The sequence below is a fragment of the Ambystoma mexicanum genome, chromosome 12 (assembly GCF_040938575.1).
Source record: "Ambystoma mexicanum isolate Mex_15411 chromosome 12, UKY_AmexF1_1, whole genome shotgun sequence".
Lineage (NCBI taxonomy): Eukaryota > Metazoa > Chordata > Amphibia > Caudata > Ambystomatidae > Ambystoma > Ambystoma mexicanum.
Window position 1 is genome coordinate 542,434,653 of NC_090936.1, and position 17,051 is coordinate 542,451,703.

At 46.9% G+C, this 17,051-nt stretch overlaps 1 protein-coding gene across 1 annotated transcript in view; it reads left to right on the top strand.

The window, feature by feature from the left end:
- LOC138513002 (olfactory receptor 5AP2-like) overlaps nucleotides 1-17,051 on the top strand; it is a 150,141-nt gene that overhangs the window by 86,562 nt on the left and 46,528 nt on the right. The window lies entirely within an intron of this gene.

Sequence of the window (17,051 nt, forward strand, 5' to 3'; positions counted from 1 at the left end):
ACACCACAACATGCAACATGCCATTGGAGGTCAAACATGACACATGCATGCATGTGTACACACACATGAACAACATAGTCCAGCATCATGGACATAGAACAGAGTAAGCAAGAGTGAAACTTGCACTAAACCATCGAGAGCAGACACCACTTTGATTTCAAAAGAAAAAATATATATTGAAAACAGTATTAAGTCATACTCAGACATAACAAATAAATTAAATCAGCATTAAATGAGGCAATAAATAAAATGTTGTAAAAAATACAAAAAATGTAAAGTCAAACAAATTAAGATGAAAGTAAAGATGTGCTCCATGTCCACAAAGTAGTCCAAAATGAAAATATATATATATATATATATATATTACTCCATGGTGAAACTGAAAATGATCAGTGAAAAAGAGAACTATGTACAAAAGGGTCCATTGTCTCAAACCATGGCCCTCGCTATTAGCACCATGGTTGGTGCCGGCATCGTAACGAGTCCGCCAATGTTCAACGGGGAATTACCACCCCATTCCAAGGTTGGTGGGGCGGTAATTCCCCATTGAACATTGGCCCTTCCCCATTCCCATTTTTGCCCCATAGGGCTCAATGGGACTGGGCAAATTGCGGTACTTTACTTAGCACCACGGTCCCTTTGCGGGTCCCTACTTTAACGGCTGGTCTAGATCAGCCTTTCAGGTCGGGTCCCGCGAAGGGACCTCGTAGTGAGGCGCTAATGGGTTAACGGCGCCGCAGCCTTTTATGGCGCCGTTAACCCATTAGTGCCAGGGTCATAATGAGGCCCCATGTCCAATAATGATGAAGAATAAAAACAACAAAGAACTATATACAAAACGTGGAGTAAAGTCCAGAAACTCCAAAGAAAGAAAAAAACAAAAGGAAACTTACACCTAAAGAACTATGGACAATGGGAGTGGGCTAGTCCTTTGACTCACAATTTCCCCCCAAGGTCTCGGCCAGGGCATCATCGAACTCTGCATCGATTTCCAATAGGCAGGCCTGTGCTCTCCCCTTGAGGGCTTGCAGGGACTCCAACGTGCCCCTCTCAATCTGCCTGCAAGACTCCTCGAGGAACTCGCCCCGCCTCTCTGCCCGACACAGGGTATTCTCTGCCCTGGCCATGGTGAGTCATGCCCCCCATACCCGCTGCCGCTCTGCTCCGAACTGCTGGCCAAATCGCTCTAACACAGACGACATCCTTGTTGAAAGGTCCACGTGTGCCTCCTGCCCGATGGCCGATACCTGCCTCTCCTTCATTGGAAGCCCTGAGTCCTGTTGCCGCCTAAAAGCTTGGTGCCTGCACCTCTGGGACAGCCTCTGGGATGATGGCAACCCCTGGGGCTGTCGTGCATGCGCCCTGTTGCTTGGTGCTAGCTCTTCCACCATCGCCACACGTCCTGTCGCCGGATGGATCTGCTGATCCTCCTTCGACTCCCGATCCTGGCAAGGATGTGGTCCCCACCAAACTGGACGCCAGAGTTAGGACAGGTACACAGAGGGCCCTGGTGGTATCTGGGCCGGAAGACGGCAGGGAGGACGACTGGCACACATAGGAGGCAGGCGGGGAGGGGGTCACATAGGTGGCCAGCCCATGCACCCATTGCGATACCAGGAAATGTGCTAGCCAGTTCATGAGACGGCAGACCTCCTCATGTTGACGTGCAAGCGCCCATTGGAAGCATGCACATCATCACGAATGGAGTCTGCGCGCCCCATGATACCGGCTAGCACAGGTTCCACCCTGTACCGAATTGCGACATCCGCGGGCATTGGTCTTTCCGTCTGGGTGGAAACAACCGCTATGTGCGGACGGGTCCGACCTGGAGCATGCCCACAGGTGCATACTGCTGCAGTTGCAGTAACAGCGACAGGATTAGGCACCAGCGCCTCCACGGCAGCCTGCACTGCCTCAGGCCTCTGACCCTGGACTGCAGAAGTCACACCCACGTCATCACCCCTGCCAGGCCCCATGGGCTGGGCTGATGTGGCCTCCTCTCCCTCCTCCGCCAACCTGGATGCCTCCCCACTTTCTTTCTGCAGTGTCTTGCCCCTGTGTGGGCTTACCTGTCCCTCCCACTGCTGAGGAGTCCTCCACCATCTTCGCTCTCTTGAACGTACCCTCACAAGCTGCGGTCGTTGACTCAGACGCGTCACCAGTATCCTCGCTCCCGGAAGATGACATTACCTGGGAGGATGACTTGGACTTGCGTCTACGCCTGGTGGAGGCACCCCTGCTGCTGTGCTCCACAGCACCTTCTCTGGCCTCTTCTTCCATCGTCGCTGTGGATAGGGAAACATAGAACACAAACATCAGGGTACTGAACATATGTGTGTTTGGCACAATGCAAATGTACATCAGTGGCACTGTCAAAGGTCACAACCATCATCAGCGAACACTACACACAGGGACCTGCTATTCACAGTGCTATTCACACACATGCACAATCTTGCACAATCATGTCTGACATTCACAACAGACATTCGCATCCTGACAGAAAATCAAAATTGTGCATTCAGCTCACACGCATCATGGGAGATACACATCTCATTCACACACATCACCTGACAATCATGAGGCAGGCCATGGAGCCATCATGACAGAGTGCACTCGAGGTGAAATTGCCAGGGTTAGGAAATCACTCAATCAAAAGCACAAGTAACATACATCACAAAGTGTTGGCCAGTCACACACTCACTGGCCAGACACATGCACATGTACACCATGCATGTCCATGATGTTGCCAAAAGCCCCCATCTGTCACACTTCTCGCATGCACAAATCCAGACACAAGGATGCAAACATGTGCACGTTGTTTCATGCTTGCACGCATCACGCATTTCAACACAGACATCATTGTTGTGGCACATGCTTCAATGGACTCACATGGAGCAGTGACTGGGACATGCACAAAGACATCTTTACAGGAGGCAAGCCAGACATAAGGCCAAGGTGCACACTCCAACCACACGTCAACATGCACATGCACTATGATGGACAACAACACATGGACACTTACCAGTCGACTCCAGATGGAGCACCAACTCCAAGACCTGGGCATGCAGCACTGGGTTGAAGTGCTCCAGGACCTGCTTCCCATCCCCGGCACCACCTTTGGTTATAACCAGCCCTAATGAGGCGCCGGGCATTGTTGAGGGTCCTGGACTTGAAGTCTTCCCAGCCCTTATGGACATGTTGGTAGTTGCGGGGTGCCACCCCCTCCGCGTTGATGGCACCCACAATGTCTGCCCAGATCTTCTTCCGCCCTTCATTGACGACTTACGATGGTCTGGGGAAGAAGGCATCATGATGCCCCAGGACTTGCTCCAGCAGAATGCCATCTTCCCTGGGTGAGAAGCTGACAGCCCTCTCTGTCGGGGGGGTTGCCACTTGCCTCAGATGGTGTTGGGTCAGACCTGACAACCCCTGAGGCAGGTGTGGGTGGGCAAGGCGGTCCTGGGGCTGGGCTGTGGAGCAGTGGTATGGCAGTCGGGAGTCTTCAGGATCAGCAGAGGTGGTCGCATGACAGGATAACTGGCAATGGCTGATGAGCAGGCACACAAATGCAGGGCATGTGGGCAGCAGGCACAAAGAGTGGGCAAGCAGCAGCAGATGGCTCATAGGAGGCAGCCTGGGGCAGTTGGAGGCAGGTAAATTGGCTGGTTGTCAGGAGCGTGGGTCTTCCGTATCTCTTGTGTGGCCAGCCGGAAACAGAGTGACTCCACATGTGCGGAAACAGCGCGTTAGCATGGAATCAGAGGAAAGTCCCTAAGCGCGTAAGTTACGTGACTCGCGCTGAACATTGTGCGTTGGCGTTCACTATCAGGTTAAAGGTGTGCGTAGGACAATATTACAATGTACGTGCATTTCGTGGCAGACAAACGCGTGGAATTCAGATTTTTGTTGGGGTCCCACATGAATTGTTCACTACTGTGACGGTACTACCTCTTGTTTTGGCGGGGGAGATGCCTATGCACACACGCGCATGAGATTTTTTACTTTTTTTGTTTTGTACGAGGCAAAGGGTGAGTCACATCCGTATTATCCATACTGTGGTTTCCCCTGTGTGTCACATGCCCCCATTTTCGAGGCCATAGTACCCTACATGTTCATCGCGTATGCTTTTTTTGTGTTGCGGGGTGACACAGCGTGCTGTCTAACGTGTTTACTTCACACGTGGGCTTCCGAGAGGTTGTGTACACATTTTCTATTTTTATGGGATGCTTGTGCATTACGCGACCCGTTATTTTTTCCCAAGGGGTTACAATGAGCCTTGCTGGAGCACAGTGGTATGTTTTACATCGCGCACCCTGCCCCCTCACTCAAATTGCCCAGGACAATTGATAGTTGCACCTCCCATTACACTTATCCATCAGTGCCATGGCTGAGAGGGCAACAAGTGGGAAGAGAGGCAAAGGTGGGCAACCTGGCGGAGGTGGCCAAGGTGGCCAAGGTGGGCGAGATCTGCAAGGTTTCCAAGGTGTCTGAGGTATCCAGACCCGTGCAGCGAGAACTATGTCCCCCACCCAACAGGGTCAGGGAGATGCAGCTGATGCTGACGTCCCCAGCACCCGGGGTGTTGGACCAGTAGTGTCATCTGCTGTCCGGAGCATCCAGGGTGTGGAAGCTGCAGGGGCAGCTGCTGCTACCACCCCCCAGGCTTAGGGTCACCCAGCCCGGACTATAGTGGTCCGAGCACAGGCCATGGGTGACTCGGGGGCTGATTTCCATCTTCATAAGGGCAAGGGACGTGCAGTGCAGGCTACTGGCACCAGCACCCAGGGTCACAGACCAGCAGTGTCATCTGCTGTCCAGAGCCGCCAGGGTGTGGAAGCTGTGTCATCTCCTGTCCCGACCCACCAGGGTGTGGAAGCTGCAGGGTTAGCTATGGCTACCACCCCACAGGTTCAGGATCACCCAGGCCGGACTGTAGTTGTCCCAACACAGGCCCAGAGTGACTCAGCGGCACATGTCCTTGTCTGTACGTCCCGGGAGGATAGCTCAGTGGCAACGTGCTCGCCTTGGAAGCAAGACGACACAAAGCAACACAGGTTTGATCTCCGGGTCCACGCTTAGAAACCTCTGGGTATTTTTAAATGCATTATAAATAAGCAACTAAGACAACAACAAAAAAAACAAATTTTGTAACAGCGCCTCGATGCCCCCGGGCTGTGTGTGCGCTTTCAAATTGTAAATAAATGAATAAATAAATACAGGACGTGCAGTGCAAGGTACTGGCCCCAGCACCCTGGTACGGATATCTGCAAGTCAGCCTGCTGCTGTGCCATCAGTGGCTGATGCCATGGCCCAGTCCTCCAGGACTCAAGCCCCTACTGATGCAAGTGGTCCCAGACACTCCAGGTCTGCATGACCTTGCAAGAAGCAAAGGTGCGCAGTAGCGGGAAAGGCTCCAACCCCAGGCACGGCACAGGATCCCCACATGTTGAGGAAGAAGAGCTACTGTAATGAGGAACTCGACATCCTCCTGGACTACATGTTGGAGTACGACCATGACATGCTTGTGTGGGCAGGGAGCACACATATGCCTGCTCAGCATATGTCCTGATGGTATTAACGCCATGGGCCATGAGAGGCGCACAGCTCAGGAGGTAATCAAGATTTGGAATGACCTCCGACGCAAAGCCAAGGATGAGCTGGGTACTGCCTACTCCTCTACCCGAGGTGGGACACAGCCAGAGAACGAGGAACTCACTCCACATGAGGAGATTGTCAGTGATCTCATTAATGTGGAGCAGATCCAAGGCGTGGGAGACCTGCCAATTTATTATATATGCGGTGAATGGTGATGCGTGTGTGTTTGGGATATGTGTATGATGCTTGGATGAAGTGGCATGATTGTTCTGTAGTTATGCCTACAATTACCTGACTGCCATGGGTTGACCATGTCATGGTGGACTGGTGTGCTTGTTGTCATGCAGACTGCATAGGGACAATGTGCTGCACACCGAGCCAATCCTCATCACCACTCCTGCTCACTCATTCCATGTCACTCTCTGTGCAGCCTCTCTTGGCCCTCTTCCAGCTGCAACCTGTCATGGAGTATTGCCTGTGATGATCTTCTCGTCACATCTCTTGAGGTCTCTGAGAGGTCACCCTGCCAGATGTCCCTCCCCAGAGGTATTCTTCCTTTCAGCTCCTTCCCCCATCAGCTCACTGTCTCCAGGGGACTGGTCCTTCCTATGCTGGCCTTCAGTGACAGACTATATAATGATTTCTGTGCTTCTACTCTCTTGCCTCTGCAACTCACCCAGGACTGGTCTGTGTGAATGGTATCACCAGAAGCGAGTACCTGACGAGTACAGTCTGCTGATCTGCTAGCCACGCTACCCGGATCATCTCTGATGTGGACACTTTTCATTTAAAAAGCATCATTGGCCACGCCCCCTTCCTCCGTGACCATCCCATAAATCCAGTGCCCGCGTGCACCAGCGCGTGCATACCAGAAGCGAGTACCTGACGAGTACTGTCTGCTGATCTGCTAGCCACGCTGCCCGGATCGTCTCTGATGTGGACACTTTTAGTTTAAAAAGCATCATTGGGTATAATCAGCTTTACTACCTTGGCTGCAATCCTGAACTTTAAAGACCTTATGGACATTCATCTGAGACAAACACCGGCGGTAACCAATGGCGCTATTAGCACCATGGTTGCTGCCGGTATTATAACGAGTCCGCCAATGGTAAATGGGGAAATACCGCCCCATTCCAAGGTTGGCGGGGCCGTAATTCCCCATTTATCATGGCCCTTGCCCATTCCCATGTTTGCCCCATAGGTCCAGCCGTTAAGGTCGGGAGCCGCAAAGGGACCTCTTAATCAGGCGCTAAGGGTTTAATGGCGCAACACCTTTTACGGCGCTGTTAAACCCTTAACGCCAGGGTCGTAATGACCCCCATGGACTTAAGAACCTCAATACTAAGCGCTAATTTTCTAGTCTTGTGTTGTTTTTTTTAGCCACGCCCCCTCCCTCCGTGACCATCACATAAATCCAGCGCCCGCGTGCACCAGCACGCGCGCACCAGAAGCGAGTACTTGACGAGTACTGTCTGCTGTACGCTTTCTGCTTTCTGCTTTCCGCTATCCACTATCCGTTCCCTGTTCCCTGTCCCCTGTTCCCCTTTCCCAGTTTCCCGCTTCCCGCTCCCAGCTCCCTGTGCCCCGCTCCCCGCCCCCTCTAACCCTTCTTATCTGTCTTGCCGCTGAACTTAAAATTCTGGTGTTACATTCACCCGTAGCTACTTGCGTCCCAACAGCTCTTTCAAAGGGGTGTTCTCACACACCTCGCTTTCAATGCTCCCGTGAATAAGCAAACTGAAATTCGACAGCTGATGCTAAGATGCTCACCCCAACATCCAACAAAAATCAGCTTGTGATAAGGTGGACTGCTGAACACGCCCTTCGAACATTCAATCTCGTGGTTCACTGAATCTCTTTTTGTCACCTCACAACTGCTTCGACAACTGCAGATGATAACTGCGGTCTTGAGTCACCAGTCATCCATTCTAACTTCATGGTAATTCACTCCCGGATTTACAGAAGATCCACGTGCCAGCTCTGCCCCCTTCAGTGGCCACACATCGAGACTTTCATTTATTCACCAGCCGCTTATTTACTAAACTAGAGTAAGTAGGATCCTATGCACCAAGCTAGAGTGAGTAGAATCCTATGCACTCAGCACCGATTAGCTAAGTTATAACTGCTTAATTATTTTCAAAATCCTGAAGTTGCCCTATAGTAAGTAAGCTAACTCTACACAAACAAAACAAAAAAAAAAAAACTGACTGTCTCACTATGATGCGGTTTACTTTGGGGATGCCCCCCCACCTTTTTGTTACCATCGTATGCCTTTGAATATACGTACTGGTTTCCAGCTCTCCTCCATGGGAAGGCACACTGTTAGGCCACCCAAGTCTACTCTGCCAGAAATTCATTCTTATGGAGAAGGGGAGGCTCTGATCAAGCTACCAATCTCACCGAATTCTGCTCCACTGGTTCATTTTCTCTCTGACCATAATATGGATTCCTATGCTACTGAACAGATCCCCATGCATGATAAAACTGACGTAGGGCCTCATTACGACCCTTGCGCTCCTGGAATGTTTGCGGGACCCGGACCAGACGTCTGGTAAAACCAGACGTCTTTTCCAGGTCCCGCGAGGGGAAGAGGGAGGTAACAACGGGAAACTTATAATGTGCCCGTTGTTACCTCCGTCCCGATTCCCATTGAGCCCTATGGGGGCTCAAAAGGGAATGAGGAATGGTTCCTGCAAGGAGGATTTACCAGGTCCTCCTATGTCGGAATGACCCGATAAGTCCCCATTGCAGGAACCCGGTAAAGGAGCCCGTTTTGTAGGCTCCATGGCTACCTCCAAACTCGTAATGAGGCCCGTAGTCTTACTAGGTACAACCACGGGATCTGGGCATTAACTCAACACTATTATTTCTCAATCTATGATTTCTCCTACCCCTCACTCTCTCTATTCAGATATACTTAGGGGGCTCACAGCTCAAGTGAATCAGTTGAATCTGAGGACTTTTTGACTCAACTACCGCTGAGATCGACCTCTGATCACATTCTACCTGTAGCTCACTCGACGCAGGTTATTACAATTCCTGCTATATCAGGCAATGAGAAGCCGTACCTTGGGCATTCTGAACCTAGACTATCTATATCACCTGAACTCTACCCTACAGACCGCCCAAATGACATCATTTCTTCACCTGATTCAAATGTATCTCTCCCCCTTTCCTTTGCTAAACCCATGCCACGGCTGTCCATCGGTTCCCCCCGCTCCCAATCAAGCGCTTGAGATGGCTTTAACCACCATCAACACTTCCATCCAAGCTCTCACTAAAATTTTGGAAATATTAGAAACTAAAGCCACCGTTCACGAAAATCATTTGACAATGCTTACTAACAAGCTTGACTGGTTGGGATGGAATGTTCCCAATGTATCAAAAAATGTGCACCCTTCTGTCTATTGTAATAGCCTACAACAGAAGCTTCCAGTGTCCCCTGTCGATGATCCAGTTGTGGAAGTGATCTCTCCCTCTATTGAGGGACCCAATCTATCTCCTCCCCAACTGATAATCAATGGTAAAAGTCCTACTGCCAATGATCAACTAATCACAAATGAACTCACCCCTCAAACCAATGTAGAGCTACCACTCTATGACGTCTTCTGTCGCCCTTCTCAAAATATGCGCAGAAAGAAAAGACAAAACCGAAAGCGGATATCAGAGTGGAGTGATGAATTAAAGACGGCAACTAATCATACTAAACCACACAAATCAAAAAACATGGCAGTGCCGAAGAAAAACAAAACATCTAAAACCAAAGCATTCATAGCAAACTTATCAACCCTGAGATCCAAAGATAAAATCTGCTCGCCCTCAGACACTGAGAACGCAAGCAAAGTCGACGCAGCAGTTGTCCCTACTGCCTCGCCTGGGCCAGCAGGCTCCACAGGTAAGACACTTGAAGCTCCTGTTGCCCTCCCTATTATTGAAATTGGTTCAAAAGCTAACTGCTCTAATATTGAGAATTCGATCTCTCAAGAAGAAAAGATGAATTTATCTGTTTACTCACATAGTAATGATGTAATTGTTGACGCTGTGCATCAAACCCTGCATGAACCTAACCCAATTCAATTAACACATAGCCCGAAGTTTTGTGTGAACCTAAATCATAACTGTATTTCTTTCAAAACTTTGGAACAGAAACAAAATGATTTAACTAAAAGAGCTCCTTTTACAAGTTCTCCCCCTCCTCCATCAATCGATCATTATAGGAAGGGCTCTCCATCTGTTCAACCGATCTTGCTGGCCCCTCCTTCATCAATCGACCATGATAGGAAGAGCTCTCCATCTGTTCAACCGGTCTTGTTGGCCCCTATTGTACACGATCTCCAGCACCTACAACCTTCCACAAGTGAGAATATCTGCCCTATGGAGAACTTACAAGATGACATTTTAAGAATAACAATGATAGATAGAATCCATTCTGACCCATTTCCAAGCAGAGCCACTTTACTAACTGTGTTTCAGTGCATTCCAGTATTACGTCACATTAACTCCAATGGCATCCAGCGAGTCTCTTATCCAAAACCTGCATATCAAGATATTGTTGACATCGAGGTATCTTCATTAATAATTAAGAATTACATCTGGCAACAGAAACACCTTTTATGTGAAAAGGGCCTGGCTCTAGAAATGGTTACTCATCCTAAGCCGAGCAAATCGGCCTCGACCAAGGCAACTAACTCTCTGACAAGTTGGGACAAAACTACTGATAACAATAACAAAATGGGACCAAATTTCTGTTGTAACTGTAACCAGACACCAGCATTCACGGTGCCAGCATTAATTTCCAAATGGACTTGGCTTTCAGCCGCTAACACTAAAGCAGTGAATAATCATTAGCTACCAGTGACAACAGAATTGCGCAAATGCACAATGGTTTCTTGAGACACACGAGCGCATTTATTGACCACAAAAAACAACCATCTAAATACGTATGACTTAGTTCTACTACAAGAAACCTGGATGACTTTGGCCCTGCTGTGGCCTGATCATCAGTTCACGGTTGTTTCAGCTTCCAAACCGGCTAAGGGAAGACTTGCCGCCTGTCTACTAATTGCGACTCGACTTGATTCACAGCTATATATGGAAGCTTTACCATCCCCTCACCATGGTATACAACCTGTCATCATAAGAACTAAAAACAAAAATCACCAATTTTTCCCAATGATAACAGTAATAAACATCTACTGGAATCCACTGTCTCCAACTGATAACTCTTTTTTTATCAAATTGAGGAAATTCTAGACAACGTCTTGTTAAATACTAATAACGCAATGACCATCATTGAGTAGAATCTCACTTCCAAGTTACCATTGAGGTAAACTTGGCTAAGAATTGAATTAAATGGAACTTAAAATCCATTGAATTTCCACAAGCTAAAGTTTGACTTGTTTCTAATACTGACCCAAAGACCCCTCAGATATTTTATAATGAGCATATACAGGTTATAGCTCAACGAGCTGGAAACAATCATAAACCAAACCTCTTCTACAAACACAAACCGAATATAGAAATTGGCAGTTTAAAAAGAGATCTACGAAAAGCCTTAAGGGCCTTACCTAGAAACACTAACATCGCCCTTAAAACCACTTTAAAGACCAAATATAAAAATCAAATTAAACACATTTTTTTAATCCAAAAACAAAATGACGCAGACACTATGTTTAAAGCACTATTGAGCAAATCTGCAACTGAGATATCGCAAACTATAAACTCCATTTCTAGACATGCCCACAAATCCACACAACTAGATGGCATTAATGAGGAAACATGGAGAACTCATTATCAAAATCTACTGTTCAATGAAATCTCATCCACAGATCCTTATGTTGATCCATCTGACCTAACAGAACTAAAGTTTGACATCATGGACATTGTAAAAATAATTTTAAAAAACTAAGTTCATCTAGAGCACTGGATATGCTCTCTAATAGTATTCTTAAGGCAAATCCAGAGGCATGGGCGAGCTTGCTGAATATAATATTCCAAAAAATAATCTAATCCAAGATCATTCTGCTATTTTGGCAATCGGCCATTATAATCCCAATTTTTAAGCAAGGCGACAGAGCAGATCCATGAAATTAAAGACCTATTGTGCTCTTAGATGTCCCTGGCAAGATCATAGCAAGATTTATAATATATGACTTCACCAAATGGCTTATTCAATAAGATCTAATGGATCCACATTAGTCTGGATTTGTTCCTGGCATTGGAACTGCATTAAATCTCCTGATCATATTGGCTATTAAAACCGATGCAACCAGAAATAAATACCCATTATTTGTTGCTCTGGTGTCTTTCAAACAAACTTTTGACTTGGTATCCAGAAATGCCCTATGGGACAAATTGTCCAAAGCCAAATGCCCTCGGTACATTTTTTATCTAATACAACAATTCTATGTTAATACAACCATTAAAATAAAATTAACCACTGATGGTTGTCTTTCGGAATCAAAACAAATATGGGATTGAAACAGGGCTGTCCGTTCACCTCTATTTCATTACATTTTAATATTGCCGATTTCTATAAGGCTCTGTCTAATATCCGCTTCTTTTCACCACGGGTCGGCAACCAACATATTCCAAATCTGCTATATGCAGACGATTTGGTCCTTTTTGACAGGACACCAATTGGTTTATTAAGAAAACTAACAGCTTTGACTATATTTGCAGAATATAACAATCTAAGCATAAACACCACAAAGTCTAACATTTTGATATTTAATCCTGGCAATAAAAAGACTAAATTCAGATTCAACTGGAAATTAGCTAACAAAAATCTTGCTCAAATCAACTTTTATAAGTACCTAGGAGTTAACATGAATGTGCATCCACAGGAGAAACCATATAAAGAAGAGTTAATTGTAAGAATGAGAATGTTAGCTAATCAAGCTGAAGCTATCCATCGCAAATATGGAAGGTTCTCCTTAATGCCAGTCCGTATGTTTTATTTACAAAAGGACATTCCTATTATAACCTACAGTGGGCAGACAAAACTAATGAATAAGCAGGTAAAATGGGACATTCTCGAGGGAATTTTATGGAAAACAATATTACCAGTCCCCTAGAGTATTCCGATAGCTCTCACCTGACATGAATTGGGTCTAATTTCATTACAAATTGCTGTTAAATAGTCAATGTTAGCACTTTATAGAAAAGTGTTCCTTGCCCCAGACATATCTAAAAATCTATTTCCAGCAGTAAAAAAACTTCTAACAAGTACATCTTTAAATTCTTTAACCAATTGGAACAAACAGTGGTTAAATACCCTCCTGGATGCCTCCATATCCATAGACCTACTTTTAGAGTTTCCAGACAAAGCTAAGCTGCAATTATATAGAAAAGATTGGATTGACACAAGGGAAAGATGTCTGAACTATCAAGCTTTTAAATTAGGAGCATTTCCTGAGAAGTTATTAAATGAGGTTCCAACCTACATTCAAGCTTTTCCGGATAGATCTTATGCTGATACATTCCTACGCTTCAGACTCAACCTTCTACCAACTAATTCTAAAATCGCATCTTACGCTAAAGGATCCACTGTCTCTGACTCATGTAGATATTGTAAATTTGATCCTCAACCCGAGACTATGGTTCATTTAATAACTGAATGTGAGACTCTATCTAAATTAAGAGAAAATCATTTTTTTAAGTACTTCAAGCACAGAATTATTTGATCGAAAGATGGATTGACATTTTTAATGCTTCTAGTAACAGATTAATAATTGACATAGTGAATTTTATTGCCAAACTTGATTTACAACCTGTTGATAACAAAGTCATCGCTTAGATTCATCTGCATCTTTTAGCCAATTTTAATGTTCTTATGGATTTATTGATTGTCTTTTATGAATCTACAATAGCTTATATTTTTATCTTAGAATGTATGCTAAATGAGATGATTTATATAGCTAACTATTTATACTTACGAGATTAAGAACAATAATGTAAAATGTAGTAAAAAAAAATGGGTACTTTTGTTTTTGGGCCAGGTTTCTCCCTAGGACTGTGAGGATGGCACTGGCTCCCAGGCACCACCCGCAGTTGGGGGGGGGGGGGTATTTACTATTTATCTCCAACCCACTGACAACACTTTACACCTGATTCATGCACTTGCATTTACACTACCGTCAGCCCGCAACTTTGCATTTCAGGGTTATGTAGTTCTATTCTACGTTGAGCACATTCCCATGTACTGCAATGCCACCTCACACTTCCAAACCCAGGTCTCCCTTCTACATGCCTATTCACTTCCGTTATGTCAATGTGACCTGGATTCATGGAATTGGTATGCCTGCCTTCACTTTGTTCCAACACCCTAGCATCGTAGCACCGTGTGACACTTGGGTTTTTTGTAATTGTTAATTCCATACCATGTCATGTCAAAAGCTTTGTACATGGATCAGGGACAGCAGGCATCAACTTAGATCTCATGCTGTTTGACAGTTCAGGCAGGGCCATGCTAGTGGCATCTGTAAATTTGCATCAGTGATGCTGGTGACTCAACTATGCCAGTCTAGTGCTTGTGTGTGAAGCAGGTGAGATGCAGCATCCATTAGATGTGGTGTTGTGCCCTTTGACACACATCCATGTCTGCTTTCATGATACCTTTGCCTTCCATTCACACTGTGTACGTGCCAGAGTTTGTGACCTCACTGACATCTCAGGTCGATGTGTTGCATGACTACACTGTGATACCTATTTGTGGGCTATGCTATTTACAAGTGTATTCATGTGTTTTTCTGTCCATGTGCAGGTGATGAGGCACTGGATGCAGAGGACGAGGTGGAGGAGTTGCAGGAGAGTGAGCCGCAACCAGGCACCAGTGGAGGACATGGTGTGGTAGCCCATGAACATCCACTGGTGCTACAGTCCATCCTGGCCATGACTCACTCTGACTCCACCGCTGAGGAAGCCTATGGCTCTGGTGTTGAATCAGACATGAATATTTTGGAACTGTTGGAGGTGAGTGAATCAACTGTGGATGCTGGCCTATCCCAAACATCTGTAGTGGGGGAAGACCCCTCACAAAGCCAGTCAGTGTTGGAACATCGGTCTGTGGTAGTTATGGGTGCAAGGCCATGCTCCACAGTATTGGCTCTTGTTCCTGGGACAGATATTCAAGGGAGGGATGCAGTCCTGCAGCCACAGACTGCACTAGCACATCAAGGCCAGATTTCCTTGGGCCCAACAAGCGTGGGGCCCGCCAATGTGTTGGGGGTGTGCCAACAGAGATGTTGGCTCAGGGCATGGATAGGGTGGCCAATTCCATTCTCCCCACAGAAAGACAGATTGAGCTCCAGCAGCAGGCAGTGTGGTCCACATGCCACTCACACATGCTCCACATGCAGGCCAGCAACAGTTGCCGACAGGCAGAACTGTGGTCTCTGCGGAAAGCCATGGCTGCAGAGGGTTGGGCCCACAGGGCTGCCCTGAAGGAAGAGGCAGAAAAGCGACAGTTGACACACACCATATCTGTGGAACAGTGAGTGAACCATGAGGTGTTGCAAGCAGAACTGCGTGCATCCCATGAGTTGTTGCATGCAGACATCCGTGCCATAATGTGCAGATGCCAACATCGCAGTCCTGCATGGCTGCTGCCATGAAGGAGCAGACCAGGGCTATACGTGGTCTACCTCCATTACCACTGACACCTACTATTGCTACACCAGAGGGTGGCGACAGCAGCGACAGCCGCTCCCGATACCTGATAGCCGTGCAGTCCACAAACCCATTGAGGTGTTTTTATTTTTCATTTTTTTTCTCAACATCAACACATGTGGGTGTTGAGGTGCATCCTGTCCCTCCACCCTCCTGGGTGCCCCCCAAATCCCCGGTCTACCATGGGCATTTTTCATTTTGTTTTATTTTTTTTGTCTTTTGGGCATTTATGTGACAGTGTGTTGCTCTGTGTGGCATCCAAGGGCATCCACTGTAATTTCCAGCTGGGCCCATATAGGCTTGTCTCGTGTTGGTGCACTCTTTGTTTGGGAGCCTTAGGGTCCAGACACATATGTGACTCCTGCTTCCCCTTTCCATGGGCTTGCAAGGAGTGCAGCGTGTGAAAGTAACTTACACAGAAGCATTGAGGTTCTGTTTCATCTGTGGGCAGTCTCAAGTCCAACCTGTGTATACACCCCTAGTGGGATTAATGATTGTTTGTCCAGTGCAGGGTTCCCATCACTTTCTGTTTTGACATTGGGATCCATCATGTTTTCATGTTACAAATTGATGTATTAGCTTGCCGGTCGTCATTGTTGTTGGCATTCATGATGTGTGCGCTTCCCTGCCCCCTGTAGTTGGCAAGGACACACTACCAATAGAAGGGTGCAATGGGGTTGTTAGGGCACATTCAGGCACTTCTGGTGTCTATCAGACATATTTACTGTTGGGTCTGGTGTTTCTTTTAGGTTATACTGGCCAATTGCTGTTCCATTGTACACAATGTTTTGAGGTGCTAAAGTGAGTTATTTCAGTACTAGTTTCGTTTTTCTTGGAGCGCTTTCTGACAGTAAAGTTGTGTGTTGGCCATTAATGTGTCACTTTGGAGGTTTTAGATGAAATACCAGCATTTGGATGTGTTTTTTTTCATGGGGTTGGTGGCATGATGCATCTTCCATGTGTGCCTTTTGTGCACACCAGATTGAGTTAGTTTAAGTTCTAAGGGATGCACAAAATGTAGCACTTCCAGGGACAAATTCTCAGGGTGGTAAGGTTGGGACAGATGATTTTCCCTTTGTCATCATCGATTGTCAACTGGAATGTGCCAGACCAGTGTTCACTCCGCAGGGGTTTGATTTTAGGTGAACAATTGTGCCACAAGCTGGGTACGGGCAGTCTCGCCACATGCATTTTCCCCTCCCATGCGCAAGCGCTGTGCATGTGTTTGGGGATGTGGGGTCACCACCATGTCCACCGGTACACCCCACCGTATTGCAACATTGTGCAGGACACATGCTGCCACAATGATCCTGTACACCACTCTTGGTGCATATAGGAGCACTCCACCAGAGTGGTCAAGGGAACGAAAGCGTGACTTGAGCACCCCGAATGTACTCCACTCTGCCCATGTTTCAATATGTGCTGCGTTGTATCTTACCTGGGGTGGTGTGGTGGGGTTCCATATTGGCGTCATCATGTAGGTGCTCAATGGGAAGGCACTGTCCCCTGTGTAGGTGAGATTGTTTGTCAATGGTGTGGTTTAGTCTGTGTGAGGCATGCATGCATTTTCAGGGCCATTCGTACTCACCAATGAGCCATGTGTTGCCATGCCTCCCAGCTTTCAGGGCCTGGTGTAGGGGTGACATTCTGTATATGAAACTATCATGGGTGGACCCTGGATAGTTAGTATATACAGAGTTAATGATTCTCTTGGCATCACATACCACGTGCACATTGATGGAATGCCAGAGCTTGTCGTTCCGATAGATGTGCTCAGTGACCCTAGG